Consider the following 23,947-nt stretch of genomic DNA (forward strand, 5'->3'; position numbering starts at 1 on the left):
AAATTCTTATCTGAGCTTGCAGAGCAGACTGTCTAGACAAACCACGCACTCTCTCCCGCAGTTGCACCCGAGGGCACACTTGCACATGGAAAATAAAAGGTGCAAGTCTGAAATACAGCAGTGAGCATCCCTTTTAACACAGCCACATGAAGGGCCAGCATAAAGCGCTTCATGTGGGATTTACAACACACGTTTTTCTACTACATGAGGTGGGGAAAGAAATCTGCAAAGAAGGCAGAACGTAATTTGGGTTTATTTATGATTTATCTCTTACTTCTAGTAGCTGGAGAAGAATTTAAATTAGGTATTTCCAGCGCTTCTCTGAACACCTCAACCTCCACGCACTCATGAAGTTCAGTGAAAGCTCTGGACTACCTTATCCCCTAACTAACAAAATGCAATATATGGCATCTCTGCTGCCACCTTATACTGACATAGCATTAAAATTAGCGGCACATCTGGAACAAGCAAAATGTTTTGAGCAAATTAACAAGATGAGCAACTTGATAAAATATCTCTCTGAGCTAGGTAGCCTACAGCTGAGTAATGAAAACACCGTAAAAACCCACCAAAACTCCATACTCCAACCTGACCAACCAAACACAGGACTTCCACGGCCTCCTTTCTGCACCAAAGGGCATCTCTGCATGAAGGCTTTAAAGTACTCCTAAACTTACTCTCTGCTGAAGGGTCCCTTCAGTATTTCCCAAGTCATCTCACAGCCACGTGGATGAGCAGAGCGATAGATGCCTCACTACAAACAGCACACCTAAGCAAAACTAGTCGCCAGGGAAGATTTATATCAGGGCAGCAGAAGCAGCAGGGTCAGAAGCTCCAGCTTCTAAGGATGTCAGCACCTCCAGCACAGGGCTGATACTGCTGCAATGATCCCCAGAAGCTCTTAGAGAGCTATGGATGGTAGAGAGTTACCCAAAAATCACATTCAGGAGAGGACAAAGCATCCCTACTGCAGAAGCACTTCTTTACTGACCTGGGGGGAAAGAAGTCCCACACTGAGAGTCAGAATTACTCATTGAAGTACTTTGATCCTTTGATCGCACTTGGATGTGCCCCCACCAAGCACGAGCTGGGCTCTGCCTCACCTAGCTGGTGAGAGCAGATGAGCACAGACCAGGGCATGCAACTGCTCCTCCAGCAGCTAGAAGCATCCAACACCCAACATGAACCTGCCCAAGGCTTATTTTGTTTTCTTATTTGAGGGGGAGCAAGAATAATGCCTTCCAGCACATGCATCCCACTCCTAGTTTCGTCTGCCGCTGGAAGGAGTCCAGCATTCAGTCTGTCCCCTGGGGCACGGCACCGATGCACGCTCAACCCTCCCTGCCACGTGCTCCAGGGGAGCACCAGCCCTCAGAGGGCATTAGGGCCCCCACTCAGACCACAGACCCAACAAGGTCCTTCAGACACTCTCTGGAGACAGCAGCCAGCACAGAAAGGATGTCGCAGCTCAGCAAGCATTAGCCAACTCACCCAACTCCTCTCCAAGCCTGGGAAGCTCAGCAGGGCCATCTCAGCATTCACACCTCGGCTGGCCAACCTCGTCCCTCCCGAGAGCAGACCAGGCGGTGTCCTCAGCAGCAGGAAGCAGCGCCAGCCCTTGGGTCATGCCAGACAGCAGACCACATGAACTGTCTGGCCATTGCCACCACAATGCTCCAGAGCTTGCGCACCCAAGGTACCCACCTGGTACTTTGCATCCTGCTTGTTATTCCTAAGCCCCTTCCCTACCGACTCTGTGTGACCTCGCAGAGGAACAGCAAAGGAGCAACTGGAGGGAGCCTGGTTGTACCAGGTGTGGAGGTGCTCCCCACCCTTTCCCCAGTCAGCACCACCAGATGCAATGCATTAGCAAGGCTCAACCTTGCTCCTCCTGCTCCCACCCACACCTGAGCCCCATCACGGTCAAACAACTGATCCACGTCACTAGGAGTAAATGTGTAGCCAGGTTACATGGCAGAAATGGATCCCTCACTTCAAATGAAGCATAAAAAAGGAAACTTTGGAAGCGTCAAATTCACACATTTTAAATCCAAAACATTTTAGGTACAAAGCGATTCTACTCATGAGACTCTTCCCCCTAACACGGGCTGCCTGCAGAACCACCCAGTGAAGGTTTTCCCTTCCTGACCCTTGCAGTGACTTTTACATTTAAAACATTTGGGGATCACAGACCTTCAGTGCTGCTTCTCACGCCATGGCACAGCCTCCTGCGCCGCAGCGCCTGGGCGTTCCGGCTACGCACGGCGGAGCCGCGGCACTGCAGCACCGGCCGTGCCGTTGATGGGGCACGTGTTGCACGTTCTCCATTACGTTTGATGCAAACCTGTGCTTTCACCCTTTGAGTTGAGAAGTCGGACCATGCGCTCAGTCAGCATGAGAACGGTATTCTGAAAACACGTGTAAGATTAAAATATCGGGGGTTTGTTTCAGAGCTAGATAGGAGGTTCTGCACAGAAAAATCACATCTTCACTGACTTCTGCTGCTGGCGCTTTTTTGTATTCAATTTTGAGACACAGAGAGTGAGGCCACTCTAGTTGCTCAGCTCTTTGCAACTCCTCAGGTAACACCCGTGTTGACTCTCCTCCCTCCTACTCATTTAAATGACAGGTGGGTTCAATCCCAAACCAGCAAACCCAGGGACCCTTTCACTGGTGTGCACGACGCACTGTTCTACAAAGCACCCGCATCTGCAGGCAACTCAAACGCCTGTTCTCAGCGTACTTCAGAAACACGTTTTAGATTATATGACGCATTGCAAACACGCAGTTTATGTTACACTGTGCTTTTCTGGTATCGCATATAGGACTCAGATACATCCCCCAATCAGCTGAGAAACCATATGGATCAGCACTTCGCTGAAGAACACATCCCTAAGGGATACAGAGGCCTGGAAACCTCCCAGAGATGTAACACGAAAGACTTAAAAAACTTTACAGATTTCAAGAAGGAAGTGAAGTGTCTCCTCATTCCTAAAGCATCACAGACAAACTACTCCTAATTAAAAGCAGTGCCAGACGAACTTGCAAACTCTATGTGAGTGTTTGGAGCCAACAGCCCCCGCTGGCTTTTGCTTTGTAAACACCAGTTTGCAAAAACTCATTGAGCATTTGTGAATTTGATCCCGAGTAAAATTTCGTCCCTGTTTACAACTCGCATTGCAAAAACACAGCGGTGCTGGGGGAAAAAAAAGAATCTAACTTACTTCAGCCATAAGCGTAGTGAAATATTCTCATTTTGGTTGGGGAAAATAGTAGTTTTGTCTGCATGGTGCTATTTTGATGGCTAAATTCCAGATTCCCACCCACCGACACCACCATTTGCCTCCCCAAAATACTGGCATTGATACAAGGAGGGCTGTTTGTGCAGATCAGTGATGAGCAGCCACTGCCACATCCCACGGTGCCACCAGCCGCATCCTCAGCCGAGCACCCCCGCGCCTGGGACAAACGTGGGGTTTTCAAACCCGTTTGCTACGTATGTGAAATAGCAAAGTAAAGGGAATGGGGTCGGCATTAAACCACGGAGATCCTGCTGATGTTTCGGTGATGCGTGTTGCATTGGCCCTCCAGCTCCGCCGACACATTTCGGCTTGGGGACATCACTGGAGCAAAGGAAAGGAGCAAAGCTCTCGTGGGGAGAATTTCACGCTGTGACAACAAGTGCAGGAGAACCGCCCAGTCTCATCCAGAGGAAACGTTACACCCATTAACTATCATTCTGATTGCTTGCACAGGACTGCGCTTAATGCCGCTGCGCATCTTCAGCTGCGTTTTGCCACACGTACAGTATTGCCAAATTTCATGAAAGTGGAGTTGGTGTGAGTGCGGATGGCAGCGGCTGCACTTCACACCTACCGCAATGAAGGAGGAACTAAAAATCCCTTTTTCCTGCAAGTTAACACCAGGTTCCCATCCAGAGTACCCCGAAAGCAGTGGGAGCTTCGCTATTCATACCGGTGGGAATGAGACCTCTCGGTTGTATGTATTCCCTCCAGCCTACCAAGCTATACTTAAATCCCTTTCCTCAATAGGAAGGAACTTAACCAACCTGGAAAACAACAAATCAATGCTACTTGCATTGTTTTTCATGTCTGACTACACATTAATGGTGTGTCAGACACCATCAGCGTCAAAAGAGGCATCAGCCTTTGCCAGAACTGTAGCATTTTCTGAATGAAAAAGGAAGAGGGATAGAACAAGAAAAATTATTAATTGCCCAGGATATTTTTTGTGCTGAACCTCCCCTGTGGTTCAGGCAGGGCTCCTGCCCCTGGAAACAAGAACTGGGAGGTTTTTCCACATTAAGAATAGGGGCTTCCTTACAGCGCAGCTGGTGGGTGGAGAATTGGTTTCCTCATCAGTTTTAAGATGATCCTGAAGGCCCAGCTGGGAGACTCCTCTCTGCACCAGACTGGGAATTTGCTAAGCAATAATATCGAGCCAGAACTCAACATTGTGCTGTCAGATAAAACTCTCACTCTTACAAGTGCAGCAGCCACCTTGCCACCATCTTCAAGAAACTGATACTCCGTGGTATCTGTTCGCCACACTTTCACCAGGTGTGGTTAATGGGTGAGAGTTGTTGGCAACGTTTGCATGATCAGGTTAACCTATTTCAGAAGAATGCAGCTGCACTTACAAGCAAGCTTCAAAAACATACAGTAAAAACATACAGGTTTTATGCACATCTTTTCCTCATGTATTTTGTTGCATTTTAAACTGCTTTTAACTCCAGATGCTATACAGCTGTACGTGCTGGTCACTGCTGGGCTCCCTGAGAATCCTGTAAGCCAAAGAGACAAGGCAAAGTGTCACAGTCAAGTATTTAGAGACAGCAACCAGAGACGCCAGGTAAATGGAAAGAATTAATTCATTGCTGCTGAATACGAAACGGATATAGAAAAGGAGAAAATGTAAATAGCTGTATGCAAAGAGAGTTGAGTGCGGAAAGGCTCCAAAATCAGTGCTCTCAGTCAGCAAACGTTATCCCACTGAAATTCAGAGAACTCTGCAGAATTTTTTCATGCCTTCTCCCACAAAAATTTGGAAGGACTATCATGGAATATAAGGAATAAAACTAATTCCTCACTTTATTCCTTTTTCCAGAGGGAATTTAAATATTTTTTAATACTAAAAATTTGTACAGCTAAGAACTCCTAACAAGCATTGACTGTTCACAAAGAACACTTAATGTTACCTAAGACAATAAAAAGTCAGTGGAGATTTGCAGACCAAGGCCGTCTGTTGCACTTCAAACATAAACCCACAGCAATGTAATCTCCCTGTTAGCTCTCCTAAAACACTAACCAGGGTCTCCTGCAATAGGCCTTGGAGAAAGAAAGGGCCGTATTTTTGAATACAAGAGATACATTTGCTCAAGGACAGGAGAGCTCACGGCTCATGCCTGCACATTATGGACCTTAAAGATGCTGATATTTAATAAGCCTTAAGGACCAACTAATAATGTGAAAAAATCCTTAAAAAACACCTAACGGGCCTTTAAGAAAGCAATAATAAGTAAAAAGTCCTTGAGATTTTCACAGGAGCAGTCCCGTATCTGCAGCGCATCAGCTTGGCTGTGCAATAAAGGGGAACCCCTCCAGCCACAAGGCAGAGCCTCATCCCAGCGGGACAGCATCCAACTGATGCTCAGGGGCCCTGCTCCTGCTGAACCAACCCATGCTGGAGGCCCTGCAGGAGCTGAACGCTGCAGCAGCGGGTTCATTCATGCCACGGCAGGGACACGTATATTATCCGGCTTGGAAATGCACCGCCAGGCTGCAAGTCCCCTGCAGGAGCGCAGCCGTGCTGGCAGGGGCGCTGGCATTGGCACCACCTGTACGCTGCCAAAGCCCAACTAATTCGGACAACTGGGAACGCATTTCAGGCGGCTTAAGCTTTAATCAATTCCTCCTTCAAAGCTTTGCAGCCCAGTTGCATTACAATCAGTTTAAAGACTATCAAAGCTCTACATCTGAGCTGGAGTGTTAGAGGACTGAGAGCAGCCATTTTAATTAATTTATCTTTGGGTGGCATTGTTTACTTCTGCATATTTGAGCAATGCTATTTTTCCATCAGATATGGTTTTGTAGCTGGAAGAAAAAAGGCTCGAGTGCATTATAGCATCTTTCTTTGGTCACATGCAGCACCGAACTTCTTTGAAATATTCAAAGTTTAGCCAATTGATTTTGCTTCTGGCGAGTCTCACTTGCATGTAGCTTTGCTGAGTGTGTAGACCTGCGCTCTGAAATAACTACTTACTATCTACCTGATCTATTTACAGAAGAGAGAACAAACATCCATTAATACAGACCTAAAGTCTAGAAGACAGAGAGTGGTCAGTATGGAGTGAAAATATCACAGTAAAGAGTAAGAAACTTTATTTGATGGAGAATCCCAACCTCCACTGCCTTTGTTTTGCAATATGGCAGGAGCAAGAGGATAAGAGAGATGACAGAAGGGCCAAGGATGCAAAATGCTGATACCCACCCACTTTGCCTTGTTTGTGGCTTGTTTCTGGTTTATTCATGGATTTAATATTATCTCTGGAAAATTATACAGGAATTTATCGCCATAGTCCTTCAAAATGCCACGTAAATATTAACTACCCTTACTTAGCTTAATTGCTGTGCGGTAGGTGTTAATGAATCCTTGATGCAGAAGAGTTTCCATAAGCAGCCAAAGTGAACAAATACTGCTAAACCCTTCACGTTTTCCTGTCACATCATCAAAACTGTTGCATAGGACGGTGCCAGAAAAAGGGTGAGGCAGCAAGACATAGACTACAGCAAGGAGTGCTGATTTTTTGAGACGACGGACTTACCTCCCAGCTTTGTGCATAAACGTTCCATCAAAATGCAGTGCTGAATAGCAAGTGGATTCCTAGCACAGTGATGAGGTTAGAAACCACAATCCGAAGCGTTACAGGTGGATTGCTTCTCCTCATCCCAAACTATTCTAGCACCCAGACTTATTATGGTTATTCCATGTTGAAGCAAGAGAAAAACATTAATGACCGTCAGGAAACCGAAACACTGTGCTTGCCAGCTGGAAGAACGGCCATATCTCATTTTCTATTAATTCCATAGGACTCAGCTATCTCAAAAGATGTGTTTTCCTGCTTTCCAACACCCCTCTGCCCAGCGGGTGTCCGTTGTCACATAACTGACGTTGCTGGCTCCTGACACTGCAAAGCAAGGTGGTCAAATAAGGCCTTCTGCAAAAGGTACGCGCAGCTTCCCCGCTGGTCTCCTGGTGGGGATCGCGGAGGCAGAGCCTCCCCTGCTGTCCGGAGCTCAGTGTGCAGCCAGACCTCTTGTAGCACAGATGCCATCACCCAGATTGGTGCAAAATAAGCACGCCTGTCCACAGAGGGTAAGACCACATCACTGAGTGGGGAAACTTTCCGAATGGAACAGATCTAAAAAAATAAACTAACGTACTCATTCTTTTTAGTAAGGTCTTTAGGAGAAAAATTATGGTTCTGCTTTTTTTTTTGCTCAGTAAAAATAGAGTTGCACGAAGACAAGACAGCAGTGTTCGTATTTATGACGCGTTAAACAGACCCTAAAGGTTTCCTGTCTTCAATTTAACACAGCCTCTAATAACCTATTAGCATGAAAATGACAGTCAAGTCAAAGTAAGCTTAGATGCCTTTTTAAGATACAATTTCCTTTCACATTGCAGAGATACTCTTCATATCAAGCCAGGCTATGAAGAAATCCAAGCCACGCCTTGAAGTGCTCCAGAACTTATCAAAACATTTGAATGTTTTTCAAAATACATCTTAGCACTTTCCTCTGAACGCAACTAATACTTTTCTCCTTCAATTAGACACGTCAATGCATATATTGAAGTATAAAAAAAAAAAATCCCTGGATGGGTTGTCCTTTCCAGAACTGTACGGTCCTTGCTCCGTTCCTCTGTCCTACCTTGTCACCTGAAGCTTGCATTTCTATCGGTGGGAGTTTTCTCTCTAGCTTCAGTGAAAGCAGTATTTATTTCAGCATGGGCACCTCTGCCATCCCAGACTGGCTCCTGGGGGCTCCTGGTCACACCGTGCCTTGGGTCCGACTTCCAGCATGGCCGGGTGGGTACCGCAGGTTCTCCCATCACAGCGTCATCCGTTCATCCGATGCTGCTGCTCTGCATGAGGCAGGAGGACGTGTGTGCCAGGAGCTGCCCGCGAGGCTTTCTGCTGTGCCGGCATGTCCACTTAATTCTCAGTATTCTGATGCAGCTCTTAGAGCTCAAAAAGAAGTTATTCACAGCTCTATTGCAAGGTTCACAGCAGCAATAATTTTTATATTTCTTGAAAGGTTTTTAAGTAAACATAGTCCTCAAATGCTGGTGGGTATGAATGTTCCTCATTTCTGGCAGACTTTGATTCTCCTTCAGTAGCTGAAACATTAACTTACAGCAGGAAAGTGATATAAACTTTTTCCACAGTCATCAGTTGGCACTATTGTGATTGACCATCTTTTTTTTCCCTGAACAGATGCAGCAGATACATTCCTGAAGGAGTCATTTAAGCCCCACAAGACAGACGGGCTTTGCCTTCAGGCTTTTTGGCAAACTGCAATCCCTTACCAAGACAAAATTGCTCTTGGGGAGATTCCGACTGGACACCAGAGGGAAATTTTTCACAGTGAGGACAGTCATCTTGGAATAATCTCCCCAGGGAAGGGGTTGGCTCGGCCACGTTGGACACCTTCAGGAGTCGGCTGGACAGGGTGCTGGGCCATCTTGTCTAGGCTGTGCTCTTCCCAGAAAGGTTGGACCAGATGATCCCTGAGGTCCCTTCCGACCTGGGATTCTGGGAAGAAGGGAAAGGAGCTGGACTTGATGATCCTTGTGGGTGCCCCCCAACTCAGCACATTCTATGATTCTATCATTCTACACACCTGCTGAAGCTGCTCACAGGTTGCCTGAGCCTCAGCTCTGTGCCAGCACCGGGACCAACAGCTCTGCCAGACTTCTCCTTGCATCAAAACCCCACCTTTCCCTTTCAAGGGCATTACTTCTAATAGTAAACCAAAATGTAGGTTTAGCCTCCACCTCTTCACCTATCTCAGATACCCCTAGGACATCCCACGCAAGCACGGCCCAGCAAGCTTTTCTTCTCACCAGATGAATCCATACAGTGGGCACATCTTCCTCCTCAGTGGAATATCGCCACCGCTGCGTTTTCTATGATGCACACCCAGACATCCTCCTGCACACGTCGCAGTTTGCTCTATCAATATCTTGAATCTGTGCTTGAAACCCTTGGCTTTATTAATGAGCAAGAAAGCGTCTCTGTGCCAGCTTCTCTACTTATTTGGAGAGCTGCTGCCGTGTCTGACGGAGAGGGGAAAAAACTGTACGCGTTACCAAAGAGAATAAATGATACATTTTCAAGCATGACACCATCCCCTTTCAGCTCTCTGAATGCATTGCAAATTTAATTGCAATTTCTTCTGTGGCTTTCTATTTTGAGACCGTAGTTAGATCCTCTGGGCCTACAAGGAGCGATGCTGCGTATTTACCTACCAAAAACGTTGGAATTAACGTACTGACGTTGCTTCATTAGTTTACTTTACGCTTTCCAAATGATCAAAGCAGATCTTAATTTTTCACGAAGAGGAAAATTGCACCTTTTTGCATGGTAGAACAACTGGGTTAATTGTCAACATTAATGTTGCATTTGTTTCTCAAGAAGCCACCAAGACTTTCTATCATAACTTAATACCTAAGAATCAAGGCATAGTCACTTCAGCGAGCAGGGAAAGCTACACTGGGTCGGTCCTTCCAGCACGCACACACACCACACCAGTAGTTTGGACCTGGTATTTCAGTTTTACATTTTGTGATGATCAACCACCTACCTCCAACAGCTCATTTTTGCACAGGGTGGGAAGTCTTAGAGCACTGCAAATATGACAGTGTTTATTGGTGAGAGGCTTTCGTCTAATTTTCCACGTTCAGCCTGAGCGTTGTATGTTTTAGGGAAAAGCAACTACGTCTTCCTTTACAGCTAAAAACATACAGTGTATTGTGAATGTTTCTGAAGCCTATAACGAAGCCTGAATGGCTTCCTAAGAGCTTCCTTAGTAGTTCAGCAGCCTATGGATCATCACACTGATGTCCACATTAGAAAAGACACCACAGGAATCAGGAATCATCAGGTGAAGTTTCAGACTAGATATAAGCAAAGAACATGACTCTAAACAAACCTACCACTGCAAATATCTACTGAACATGAAATCTGCCCTTGGTGAGGTGGGGTCCATGTCTGCTCTCTAGCAAGTCAAACGGAAGACATGGGGAGGGAAGAGAGGGATGTTTTGGCTCCACGAAACCCACTGTTTCAGGCTCCGCTGGCGGGTACCAGTGTCCTGGTTTTAGCTGGGATTCAGTCAGTTTTCTTCCTAGTAGCTGGTGTAGTGCTGTGTTTTGGATTTAGTATGAGAAGAATGTTCATAACCCACTGACATTTTGGCTGTGTTAAGTAATCCTTACAGTAAAGCGAGGGCTTTTCAGCTTCCCATGCTCTTCTGGGTGCACAAGGTGCTGGGAGGGGGCACAGCCAGGACAGCTGACCCCAGGGATATTCCACACCATACGCTGTCATGCTTAGAATATAAACTGGGGGGAGCTGGCTGGGGCAGTGACTGCTGCTCGGGGACGGGCTGGGCATCGGTCGGTGGGTGGCGGGCAGTTGCATCACTTGTTTTTCCTGGGTTTTGTTCCTCTCTGTCTTTTTCTGTTATTATCATCATCATTATTACTATTATTTTATTTCAATTATTTAACTGTTCTTATCTCAGCCCAAGAGCTTTCATACTTTTGCCCTTTTGATTCTCTCCCCCATCCCACCGGCGTGGCGAGGGTGAGCGAGCAGCTGTGCGGGGGCTTAGTTGATGGCTAGGGTTAAACCAGGACAACCAGCCAAAACTGCTGATGGGTCTTAACCTGTGGAGTTTTAATCTGGACATGAATCAACTCCAGCAGTGGGAGGGGAGTATCAGACAACATGCTGATGCCACCCATTTCTTTGTGAATCTACGTCAAGAACTAATGCAAGCACCCCATTCCTCCAGAAAGCCTCCTTCTCGCTTGAACAGAAGTGACAAATTACGTCTAAAAAGGGAACTTTAATGAACAGAAGTGAACTTCTAACGAAGGCAGTATTGATAAAATGTCAAGTGTAGGGGCTTTGCTCCCAACTCATTTGAATACACACGGACAGAGAAACAAGTAGTTATGCTTCCCAGCTTCCCCAGGGGTGCGATCTGCACATCACCCTCAGCCCAGGCCCGGGAGAACGGCAAGAAGGGAGAGCAGAAAAAGAAATTAATTGCCGGGCACAAGATCTGTGCTACAGAGTGCGCAAAGCCGCACGGGACAATTCAATGTGCCCACACAGGTACGGTGCAATGCTGCCATCTTCCTGGCAGGGATGCCCGCCTGGCAGCGTCCTGCACGTTTTATGTCCAAAATATTAGAAGGAATAGAAAGGATGAGTCTGGTTCCCACAGAAGAAGTAGAAATAATGGGAAAAGCATGATAAAACCATGAGACTGCAGCAACGCTGCACTGTGTTATTCAAAGCTCCATTAACACCGTTACAGATGGGGACCTGCAGTGAGGGATTTTCATGTACTTCTATCACAAAGCACACTTGAAGAGACAGGGCTTTTAATGGCCTCTGGTTTCATCTGTCTGTGCAGTGCACTTGGTGTTCTAACCTCAACTCCCTTCCACCTTGTTTTATGGAGAAAGTCCTCCAAAAGCTCAAACTCAGTACTTACCAACTTAAGTTCATGGTTCTGACACCTCTCCTATGAATGCTAACTCCTACTATCTATTTTGGATGCAAGAAGAAACTTTGATTTTTTTTGATGAACACAGCTCTGTAGACCGCACATGGTCTGGTTTGAAAAGCAGCAAAGAAAACTTAAAGATGCTGGGGTTTTTTTCCACATCGTGAAAGGCAGATGCATTTGAGAGTCGACTCAGGGTACCCCGAGCAGCTCGCCAGCGATGATACTGCAAGCGGCAGGACAACAGCTTGGCGAATGGGAAACTGGAATCTCAGCGTGACCGACTAGATCGCCCTTGAAAAACAAAAAAAGGATGCAAAAAGGGAGTGGGATCTAAATGGAGAACACAGAACAGTTTTGCACGGTCGGTACAAGAAATAAACTCTACTCCAGTAAAGCAGAAGACTTTGGGCTGAGTTTCATCAGCTATTCAGAATAATACCTCCACCAGAATCCGCATCCCAGACAAGGTTTCCTCCCTGTGACACAGCAGGAATCCTCCCCCATTTCTGGATTCAGCAATTTCAAAATAAAACAGGAGAACTGAGCAGAACCATACCAGCAAACCTCGTATCAATTAAAACGTATTTTGGTATTTATACCGAAAATAATCAGAATGAGAAAAGAAACAATCCACAGCAAAAGATTTACTACTACCAAGACCGGAGTAGTTTGACATCTGTGACAATACACTCCTCAATCCTTCCAATGCAAATGGTATTTTCATTTTAGAGAGTTGTGGGTATTAGCCAGTTTTTCTCCTTATGGAATACAGTCTTTACTTGCAATGTTTTCACTGGAAATAAGAAGCACAACAGCCCTGACAGAGGTTGGGCAAGATATTATGGCACTTGGATGTCCTTGAATCAATTTGAAAGCATTCACAGAGGTACTGAAACATTTATCAAAAGGACATACTTATAGATGCATTTTAGAGCCTTAACTACGTGGTCTGCCAACACATTAATTTTCTGTTTTCACTGGCAATGTTGTGATGTTTACAACACTCCTTCATTCAGTTTAATTAAACGTCTCCCATCATATTTACTCCAATCACACCTTATTTAGAGATCAGTAAATAAATAGCTGAATTTTGTTATTTATGACGATGTTTAGTTTTACTATAACCTCATCACAGGATGTATTTTACAGCCTTCTGTCTTACAAATGATTGAACCTAACTGCCGCAATATTACAGACCAAGTAAAATTAATATCCCCTTTTATGCCTGATCCGTTTTATTAATCATCACATTTTAATGTTATAATCAAGCCACTGTACAAATGCAAAACTTAACCTGACTTTAATCACCTGTTTTGTGCTTATGGAAAAAAACCCTCACACTTATCTTTAGCAAGAGAAGTATAACTAGGTGTGCAATGTCACCAAGGGCACTGTCTTGCCAGGTGCATTTCAAAGCCTCCTTTTCCTTTGGTGCCGCACACGGGGACTGCAGTGACTGGCAGATGTACTCATTTCATGTTGCTACTGGTTTCCGAAGTCATTATTTAAATTTTCAGCAACATCCTCGCTCCTTCCATGAGACATTCAGATGCACAGAGGAGTTTAAGTCATTGATTTCAAATGCTCTTGATGAAAATGCTTAAAAGGGAAGAGAGAGGCATAACAGGAGTTTCTCTGTTTTAAATAGTGTTAAATCATTGAATCACTTCACATATTGTATGTGCTTCTAAATTTCTGACTTTGAAATGATTTGAAAGGGTTTCCAGAGGAGCGAATGGGCTCCATGTGGAGCCGCAGAGCCAGGCTCTGTGCAATCAGGTGTGGCAACCATGCTAGCCCATTAAAAAAAATGCCTCTTAAACTCTTCTTTCTCTAGAACTTGGGCATCTCCAGGTAAAAGCGGAGATCTGGCGTTTGGAATCAGTGTTATGGTTAAGTTCTTACAAAAGCAATCTCTAGCTTCTCCAAGGCTGAACAACATTAGGGATGCTTTAGCAGACTGCAAAATAGTATCAATTACTAATGGTTAAACATCTGAGGAAAGCCAATGTGTTAGCCAGTTCAACTGCCAGTGTCAATGAATTCCACTAATTAAGGTTACCCTTGTAAAATAATTAAGTTTTACAAGGCTACGAAAAGACTCTGTATTGCTCGTACCTTGTTTGTGAAAAGATCATTAAGACTTAAGACACCGAGAGCACAGGTTGGTTGAGACCTTGTTGTAAAGCCAGCAAGCCTTAACAGTATCCTTTCAACATGGGCAAAAAAACTCTGAGGTGACACATGCTCATATCACTCAAAATATGGCAAGTTTCTCTTTCACTGTTTTTTCTTGTGGTGCTGTACTGTTTCTACCAAAAAAGGACAATAAATCCTAATGAAAATCCCCACTAGCATGGTCTTTTCAGAGGGTAAGAGGGGACTACTAAAAGACACTTAAAAATGGTTTCCATCAAGTTTGCACCAGTAGAAATGTTCTTCCATCTTCTTACAAAGTCCTTTGGCTCCCAGCGCTGTACAGAGGGGGACGCGGGTTTCCATCAACCTACTGTATGAAACCTTGAGCTTCCCCGATTGCCAGGCAAGCCACATTTCTGCCCTTGGCAGGCAGCTGAGATGCATCTTCCCTCCCTAGCAAGAACAAGGAGAAACTTCCCATTTAACTTGTATCTTTTAAGACTCTCTGGAGTATCCTTATTCCCAAGCAAGCCTGCTCTGCCGGCTCCTCCATCAGTATCTCCTCTCTTACCCTCTGGAAACAGGAAAGCAATATGACAGGAAAAACTTGTAATACCCTTAAAACATCCTATAAAAGAATGTGATTGAAGAGCCTTATGCACTGATCTAATTTAAACATGCTTGGCTGGCCAGAAGTGGATCACTTCTGGCAAAAAAACCCGGTAAACCTACCATGATCCTTCCTCAGTAGGAACTTGAGCACTTTTCATTACAAGGTGTTTCCACCACTTTCACACTTGCCTAGTCCCACTCCCAGAAAGCTCCTTCCTGGTCAACACATCAGCTCAAAACCCCAGCCAAGCGTAGGATTTGCACCTGTCTCCCAGCCTCCCCCTTCCCTTCCCATTCTCACACTATTCACCACCTCCTCTCCTCCCCTCTGCTTCTCCTTTCCAGTTAAGTTCCTGAAAGTCAGGAGTGACAACCAGGCAGCTAAATAGAGAATAAGACATCTGAAGTCCCCGCCAGTCCCACAGTTCCTGGGTGTACAGTGAAATCACAGAGCATGAAGAGGAGCAAGCCAGCATCTCTGGCAGGAGCCATCACTCAAATCCGAAATCCAACACCACCTTTATAAATTTACTGACCCTAAAACCTAACAAAGATCAAGATCACCTTTAAAAACGAGTCATATTATTTACAAGAAAGAGGTGCCCTACAAGTGAATTCCCTGTCACAAACGTAGAATGGGGCAAATCCCACAAGTGCTATGGTAAAAACGGGCTCAGAGCACCAAAGATGTTCCAACAACCCATCTCTGCGCACCCTACTCAGAGTTAAACATGAGACAAAAATCCTTCAGTCTGCCTGAAGACTTCTATTGATATCATGCAAGAACTGCATTAAGAAGAATTAAGACATGAAGAGGCTGGATGCATTCTGGACTCTTAACATCCTTTGAGCTTTGTAAAGATCAAAATGTTGGGAGAACAACTCAAAGCAATAAATTTCCACCTTTCTCCTATCTCCTCCATTAAAGCTCCCTCACCAAGAGCCCCAGGGGCATCTTATCAAAAGGGTGCACCCCAACGGCTTCGCCACGTTCAGCTGCATGGGCTAAATCCTACCTGCAAAAGAAACATGCCTCCTCTTCTGCGTGCTGCTTTCCTTCCCAAGCCTTTCTTTCCTCTTCCCTGCCCCTCTGCCTTCTGCTAAGAGCCTGGCTTCACTCACCAGACCTTCTTGCTGCTACAGCACCAACAGTCCTTAAACAGAGAGCAAAAACCCTGCCTCGAAACCCCAGTGCTGGCATATGTTAGTCAGGTCACGCATGGCAGATATACTCGTGTTTCTTAAGCAACATGCTTATAAGTAAGCACCACACAAACTACACCTTTCCCCCTTTTTTATGTCTGTCTTTTTTATGTATATTTGCCTTGCTGCTTCTCCAGGAACTGGGCTTTTACCAATTGTGACAATATCCCTGAGCTACCACGACCAATTTCCCCCCAGAACTGGGAACCTTCCCTATAAAAGTTAGTATTAGAGGGAGAGGGAATTAAGGTTATTGATGAAATTAAGTCTTTACTAACTTAAAATCCAGATGCTTTGGTTTTACCTTTGCTAGGGTTTATTCTAATAGAAAAGCTTAAGATCAGTGGTTGTCACAACAGCAAATAGCCTTCTACTTTGGAAATCCAAACTGGGATAAGCTGCTGTTCTCAAGTAAAAACACACTTTCAGAGCAACTTTGACTGTCTGTACCATTTATCTTAAAATCCTACTGAGGAAGCACTTGCTTCATGAAGGAAAATTTTCAATCACCAGGACCAGAAACACCTCTTTTTACACTTCACCCCTGCAAACGAGTGGCCAGAGCTGCTGCCTGGACAGCATGACCTGCTGTCAGGGGCTTAGAAGGGAATTTAGACAATCCTTCGATGAAAGTATCAGTGTATGTTTACAACTGCATTTCATGCTGAAAATATCATTCATGCAAATCACTTTATCAGGTGATTTTCTGAGTCAGTATGGTTCTTCCTAAATTGATTGCACAAGCAAGCGCTTTGCTGCATCAGTAAACTCCTGCACACAGAGTCAGAGAATTTTTCAAACTGATTATGGGAAAAGCCTGTCCTCATTTTCCTTGCCATCTGAAGGGGACCATCCCTGCACATCACTGGGGAAGGCAACGCAAAACCCCGCAAAAGGATGCAGAATGATTTAGAGATGTGCATAATTATACGAACATCTGCAGGAATACGCAACAGCAAAAAGCAGGAACTAATCCCACAAAATCCTCCGAGAGAATAGGAAGATTTTTCACTCTGAAATGTGATAATGAAAAAACAATTCCCAGATGCTCCGCCAGATGAAATCATCTTGTTTGAAAGTTTATAATTATATATGTTAAATGCATCCGTCCACTTTCAAGATTAGTGATAATGATCTTACATTTTTAATAGAGCCCTTCATCCCTGGGGATTTGATGTGAGCTTACATAGGCACTCCAAGATTGCTGCAGCTACCTCTGGCTTGAGACGTGCCAGCTGTTTAATATCACTGCATATGCTGTAAACAACACACAGTAGTATGGAATAAACAAAGCATATTTGTCAGAGGAAGGAGAAGATTACAGAAGAGCAACCTTCAACCTTTCACTTTTCCATAAAAGCGCACAAGGACAGAAAAAAGGATGACCTGCACCTCTAGAGAGCAGGATAACCATGGGCACCTACAGCACTTTATATCCGTTGGGAAGCATATGCTTCATCTGAGGCAAAGACATGAAATTGCAGCTGGCCAGACCCAACGCAAGGACCATGCAGTGGAGGAGACGCCTCGAGCTCCGCTGGGTGGGCAGCAGCGTCCTGACCGCCACGACGGCTCAGCCCCAGGAGAGGTTTGGACTTGGCTCATGTTGAAATTGGCTGAACACAAACCCAGTGCCGTGGCCATGATGACCACCTGACAAGAGGCCCCACCTTCTGACCGTGTCGGCCTTCTTCACTTCCACAGAGAAGGACTGTGATCAGAGAAGTTACTGTAGACCAAAAGAGCTGGCATTAAAATCTTCAAGATGATTGTATGACTATCTGATCAACGTGGAGCAACCAGGGCAAAGACCAAAAGGCCCTGTCCATAAGACGTCGTAAGTTAGAAGTTTATGTGATCCCATAGCAACTTGAAAGGTGGAAAGACCACACAGCTGTGGGCTCTACAACAGGTCAGTGCAGACCACATGCTGCCCACAAGCTACAAACTCTGTATAAACCCTCTTACTGATTCTGCCCCCCCTCCACTCCTCAGATCAGAGCTGCACCGTGGCAAATCCCCATGCCCTCGATGGCCTGTGCCTCTAGATATGGGCTCATTTCCTCATCTTTTGGGCACAGCCTTGCAGGGTCATGCAGGACAGCTCATCAAATCAAGAGTCATGCTTATGTCCGACACATGAAATGCAAGCTATGCCACTGTGGTATGAATGAAAAAGAAGGATCAGCCCCAGTCCCTCAAGAAACTCTCTTCAGACTGACCTTGAACTATAATTTACAAACAAGATCATCGTTTTCTGCTCTCAAATGTAGCCCTTGAGCTTTTCTCTCAGGTAACCGGAGATGTTGGAAGAAAAGCTATTTAACCTCTTGGTCTTTTAAATCATGAACAGTCAGCAGAAAGTAATGACACAGAGAAACGCTAGCAAGTCATTATTGGAGATACGGTATGAAATAAAGTACAAGCGAAAGAGGAAACCTTCTGATTGATTTTAATAGGTTTTGAATTAAGCTCTTCAAATTGGAGAGCAGACCTTAAGAGATACACAGGCTAGCAGACCATATTTCACCACTACAGATGTTATTACCAATTCACAACAAAAAACTTCGTAGCAAAGGCTGAATTCATGCCTGAACACTGTGATTGAGGTGCAAAAGTGGGAGGAGGTATTGCAGTATTTTAGTTCTGCATCCTTTCCTTTATTCTTTCCTATAAAGATAAACTCAAGCCACAGAAATTGTTGAGGGGCTTTGACCTTCCTTAGACACCTGCAAATCTTCATACGCTTTCCAAAGAACTACTCCCAGAAAAAATATGCTTTAACTTGCTGTTAACTCTCTGGTCTGAAGGCTTAGCATGGCATACAGCCTCTCTTTCCTCATCACGCAGTTTGAGGCCAAACCAATCAATAACAGGCTGTTAATGCCAATGAATTCAAACCAGCAGTTTGTTTTTAAAATGAAAAGTTACTGAAACAGAACTAAATATTGCCTAAATCAAAGTAGCTGCAGTAGCAATAAATAATTAAAGCAATAAACTAGTTCATAAAGAGAGAACGTAATTTAATTAATTTTACCACCACGTATAGAAATATCCATACTGCAGTGAGAGATGGAGCATATGGGAAAGCAGGGAGCTAAGGTGCTTTTGCATCCATAGCCACACACAAGTGGCACAATAGCAAAATGATTGTCTATATATAAAAATCAAATCCTAGCAGTAATAGAGTACTTTGAAAGAATAAGTAGCTGTTGAGAGCCAGATAACTGGCTCAAGCAGGGAGACACTGTGTACGTGACATACATTTTGCAAAGCTGAGGGAGAGATAGGAAGGACAGAGCAGGATGAGTTATTTGAGGTAAAATCTTCACAGGCTGTAGATAAGGAGCTGTGCTCATGATCTATTCCTGCCCATGCTGCCACATGCCCTTTCCCGTGTTCCCCATGACCACTGAGAAATCTGTAAAGGCTTCAGTTTTCTCCCACCGCCTACAGGTAAGCAACCAGGAACAAAATCCTGTACAGTCGGTGCTGAAAATGTCACGAGCAGATGGGTTTCTGCCGTGCCTTCCCGGCTCAAGCACCTCTGCATTTACACTCAATGCAGACACACGTGCAAGCTCCCAATCCCTGGCACGCTGTGCACTGGCTCCTGCACACACAGGATTTGGGTTCCCTTGGTTTAACTGAGTGGAAGAGCATAGACGGTCATGAAATGATAGCTTTTTTCTGTCTGGATGTCTTATAAGAAAAATGCAAGCATGCATACCCACATTGTTCTTTCATGATGCCGTATCACACTTACGCACGTCTGCTTTTTCTTCAGACTAAACCAAAACCTTTAGGGATGAGTAAAATGTGTTGAAATAACGAAATACAAAACTGAAGAGATTTTGCAGATGTCAGCTGTAGAGTATCGCCCCAGCACTGTGGTATTAACAAAGCCTCCCTCGTTTTAAAAAAGTCGCTACAAAATGCCAGGGTAACATTTAGTTACCTTGGGCTATTGAAATGGTTTTTATTTGCTTTTAAGGAAGGTAAGTGCAGACCTTGCAGTCTCGTCTCTTGCTCAATGTAAAACACTGCCTTCCCCAGAGAGTGCTGTAAGAAGCTATTTCACAGAGCTGTGTATCACAACAAGGTACAGAGGAAAGTCATTCGAGGCCAGTCCGTACCACAGAAACATCTATCAAAAATAATTCAGCACAGCTAAACTGAAAAGTCAGACTGACTTTGACACTGGAGTTCTCCTCTAAAGACACTCCACCTCCAGCATATTTGGTGATATTCATTAAATATGGGGAGGGTTGTTGGAAGGGCACACGACGACGTCTAACAGACGGAGGGTGCTGGTCCGGGAGGCGCTGGCTGAGATGCTGAATTTTGCCACTTTTTATCTTTCTTTAAGCTTGCCCTCGCTCCTACGCAGGCTCTGTAACATAAACACCACAAAGGTTGTCTCTTAAACCTGGCTCAAGCAACCACACAAACCAGGCGCTTTATAATTATTCATTGCACACAACCGCATCATTCGGTATGTTCTGCATGATCTCTCCAGCCGTCAACAAAACAGGAGACCAAGCAGCTAAAGGCCAAATTTGCAAACACAGCCAGGCACACAATTCCCACCGCTGCTGCCGGAGGGGCGAGACACAGCAGTGAGCAGCATGGGCTGCGGGGAGCAAAGGCACCTCCATGAGCAGGCCTGGCCCACAGCGATGCTGCGGGGTGATGGGAAGGAGGCCGTGTCTTCTAGGGGACTTTGAGGCAGAAGGACAGGTTTCCCACGCAGAAGTGAGGCTGGTAATACCCTACGGACCAGAGCATAGAGCAATCTTTCAGCATTGAAGGGACGCCAACACCTACCGTGGCACGCCGACGCTAAAATGCCCTGGGCTTCCCTGTAGATTTCCTCTGACGAGCGCACCTAAGGATGTCAAGCTTTCTTCTTTTGCAATAGTCAAGAGTTCTTCAACAGAAAAACCACCTGCTCCAAATATGCACATAGGAGAAACAGTGGAAAGCACCAATAAGCACCAGCAGCTGCCCAGTAAATAACTTCTGCAGAGAACAAATCCATTTCCTAGGCTTCTGGCCTCCTGCAGTCGCTGCCTCACCTCCACGAATGACTAATTCAATCAAGATTTAGATCAGCAAACCAGACTAGACCTGGGGCTTTTTTCTTTCAAAGCACTTGGTTCTCTTTTGTTCCACTCAATCCCCCTCTCTCACCCTTTCTAATTGCCACAGGACAGAAATTGTATCTCCCTGACCCTCCTGCACCTCCTGTCAGGTCTCCCTCCCCAGCAGCTCGCAGGCTCCCTGGCAGCCTTTTCATTCTGCTGCTGCTCCTCTTTCACAAGTGATCCCATTCAACTTCCATTTAGCCAATAAATTTACTTCCAGAGAAGAAAGCCTTAAAGCTCGCTCTTAAGAGACCAGAAGAATCACTCACCCTGCTCATCCGCATGTGATGCAATATTGCAGTGCAAGCACAGCGCTTCTGAAGGGCCAGGCTCTGCAGAAGATGCAGTGCCGCTGAGACCTCCCTGCCCTAGCCAGGGTCAGACCCAACCTCCGCCAGCCCCAGCGCCCTCCAGCATCATTGACAGCTACAACACAAGGCCAGAAACAAACAGCCTCATTTTTCCATTTTAATTAGGTTCCAAAGACCTAACGTCTCCATGTAATTTTACATTTAATATCTGAGAGTAGAGGGCACACTTCAGTCTGTAAATGGAGTAACTGTGCCAGGGAGAGGAGCTCTGCTGGGTGAAGGACCAGAAGAGCAGAGCAAATGATTGCCCTCACCTGCTCCCCCAAGCCCAGAGCTCCCCGCAGGGCAGGGAACCCCTCTAGGCAAGCCCCAGTCCTGCAACATGCATTTCCTTCTGCACTTCCACCAGTGGGGGACAACCGGCTTAGCAAGAGCCTGCCCAGCCCCTCCTGTTCCAGTAACTTCAGTGAGAGCTGTGTCCTGCAGATATTGCAAGTGATGTTGCTGAGGAACATTTAAACCCCACACATCAACGCCAGGCGAGTTCTGATGGTCCCCAACACATCAATGATTTTAGCAGCCTGGTGTAGCTGCCTCGATGCTGTCGCTGACCCACACGGTGTCACCTGGGTAGAGTGCTGCTGCTTCCAGAACAAAGTATATCCCTGGTGCGCACACACACACACAGAGTCTCTTTCACAGCTTTATTTTAAAGACAGCAAAATACTTCAGCCACCCCACGCAATGTTTCTAAGTTTACTTAGTGTTATCCCCATTTCACACATGAGAAAGAGAAAGGTTACTTGCTGTGATTAAGATAATACAGTAGCTTTTAGGGTAAAAACCCAATAGTCAGTAAAATTCAATTTAAAACACTGAAATCCATCTGAGAACTTATATATAATCAACATAAAGATACATGAAATTCCTGTCATTTTCAAAATCGTGTGAATAGGAGTTAAATTACTTCTGAATCCAAGGCACTCAGCTACATGTACTAAGCTCGTACCAGTCAGGATACTTTTTAGGGCCTCCAAACCCATTAGGACCAAATGATAGAGTTTGCCTATCGGTTACAGCCTGACTTGCCAAAGCAAAGCAACTTATTGACAAAAAACTAACACAAATTCAGTAAATCCATACCTTCAGCACTCGTAGTGCTGATACAGGACGAAGCTGATAGAGTACCTAGAGTACTGTGTGCAGTTCTGGTCCCCGCTGTACAAAAAGGATGTGGCCAGGCTGGAAGGGCTCCAGAGAAGGGCCACCAAGGTGATCCAAGGACTGGCAAGCTGCCATACGAGGATAGGCTGCGAGAGCTGGGTTTGTTCAGCCTTGAGAAAAGGAGGCTCAGAGCGGATCTCATCACCACGTACCAGTACTTAAGGGGCAGCTACAAAGAAGATGGAGACTCCCCTTTTACACAGAGTCCCATGGAGAGGACAAGGGGGGATGGACACAAGTTGCTCTTGGGGAGATTCCAATTGGACACGAGAGGGAGATTTTTCACAGTGAGGACAGTCACCTTGGAATAATCTCCCCAGGGAAGGGGTTGGCTCGGCCACGTTGGACACCTTCAGGAGTCGTCTGGACAGGGTGCTGGGCCATCTTGTCTAGACTGTGCTCTTCCCAGAAAGGTTGGACCAGATGATCCCTGAGGTTCCTTCCAACCTGGGATTCTGTGTGAAGCACCAGAGCACCAGCATCCTGGAGGACCCAGCATCTCCTTACTGCTGTTTGCAAATCAGTGCCTTTTTTTCCCCAGTTACAACTTGTATTGGATCAATTGATATTACTTTCCTTTTAAACTTGCCTCACTGAAATCATGACAAAGGCACAAAATAGCAACCAAATGAGGTTTGCACACAAAGTGCACCAAATCACTCAAACTAATATAGCTCCAGGAATCAATAGGAGTATTTTTAACCAGCCTCGTAAATTTCTTCTTTGCTTCTGCTACTGGAAGAACCAGAATAGATGGAGCCTCTCAGACACCAACACAGTCTAATTCATGGCGTTTTGGTTTGCTTCTGCAAAAGCTTTAGAAAGACATGACGTGCCAGGGACAGGGTCACAGCTCACAGCCTTCAATGTATCGGCCACTTTGCTGTGTTCCTAATCTTAAAATACTATCAGAAGCAAGAAATGGTAGCAGAAGCTCCTTCCTGTGCATTTTCCTCCTTCAGGGGATGCACTAAAAACATGCTACAGATTAGTCCCACCTGGAGGGAAGAGCTTTCTTCACACCATGTAAAAAAAACCCTTCCTTTTTTAGACAAGTAATTACAATTACGAAAATAATTGCGGGACTGTAACTCTCACTAATAACCAGCCTGTCTCCCTCAGAGGCTCACATCTTTCTTGCAAACTAAGTGACCCCAATTACAGGTGGAAATACTAAAAGCTATACTCCAGTTTTGGAGGATATTCTGCTACTTAAATGTCTTGCCTTTTTTCTTAGCATATGCACCAATTTTAATTAGTTGGAGCTCATCAAAGTCAATAGGGTTGGATGAGCAACGACAACAGACTGCCCTGGCAGGCAGCGAAAAGCTAAACCCTAACCAAGACCTAAAAGATTTGCTAACGCTCTGTAACTGAAAGGCACATCATGACTATCAGACTACATGGGATTGACATTTTTGCTGGTATTATGTAATTAAATATTATGATCATTTTTAAGCTTTAAGTTGATTTTATCTCAGAA

At 45.2% G+C, this 23,947-nt stretch overlaps 1 protein-coding gene across 2 annotated transcripts in view; it reads right to left on the reverse strand.

Moving 5' to 3' along the window:
• FSTL4 (follistatin like 4) overlaps window positions 1-23,947 on the reverse strand; it is a 247,838-nt gene that overhangs the window by 190,167 nt on the left and 33,724 nt on the right. The gene's annotated exons all lie outside the window — the stretch shown is intronic.

The sequence above is a fragment of the Phalacrocorax carbo genome, chromosome 8 (genome assembly GCF_963921805.1).
Source record: "Phalacrocorax carbo chromosome 8, bPhaCar2.1, whole genome shotgun sequence".
NCBI lineage: Eukaryota > Metazoa > Chordata > Aves > Suliformes > Phalacrocoracidae > Phalacrocorax > Phalacrocorax carbo.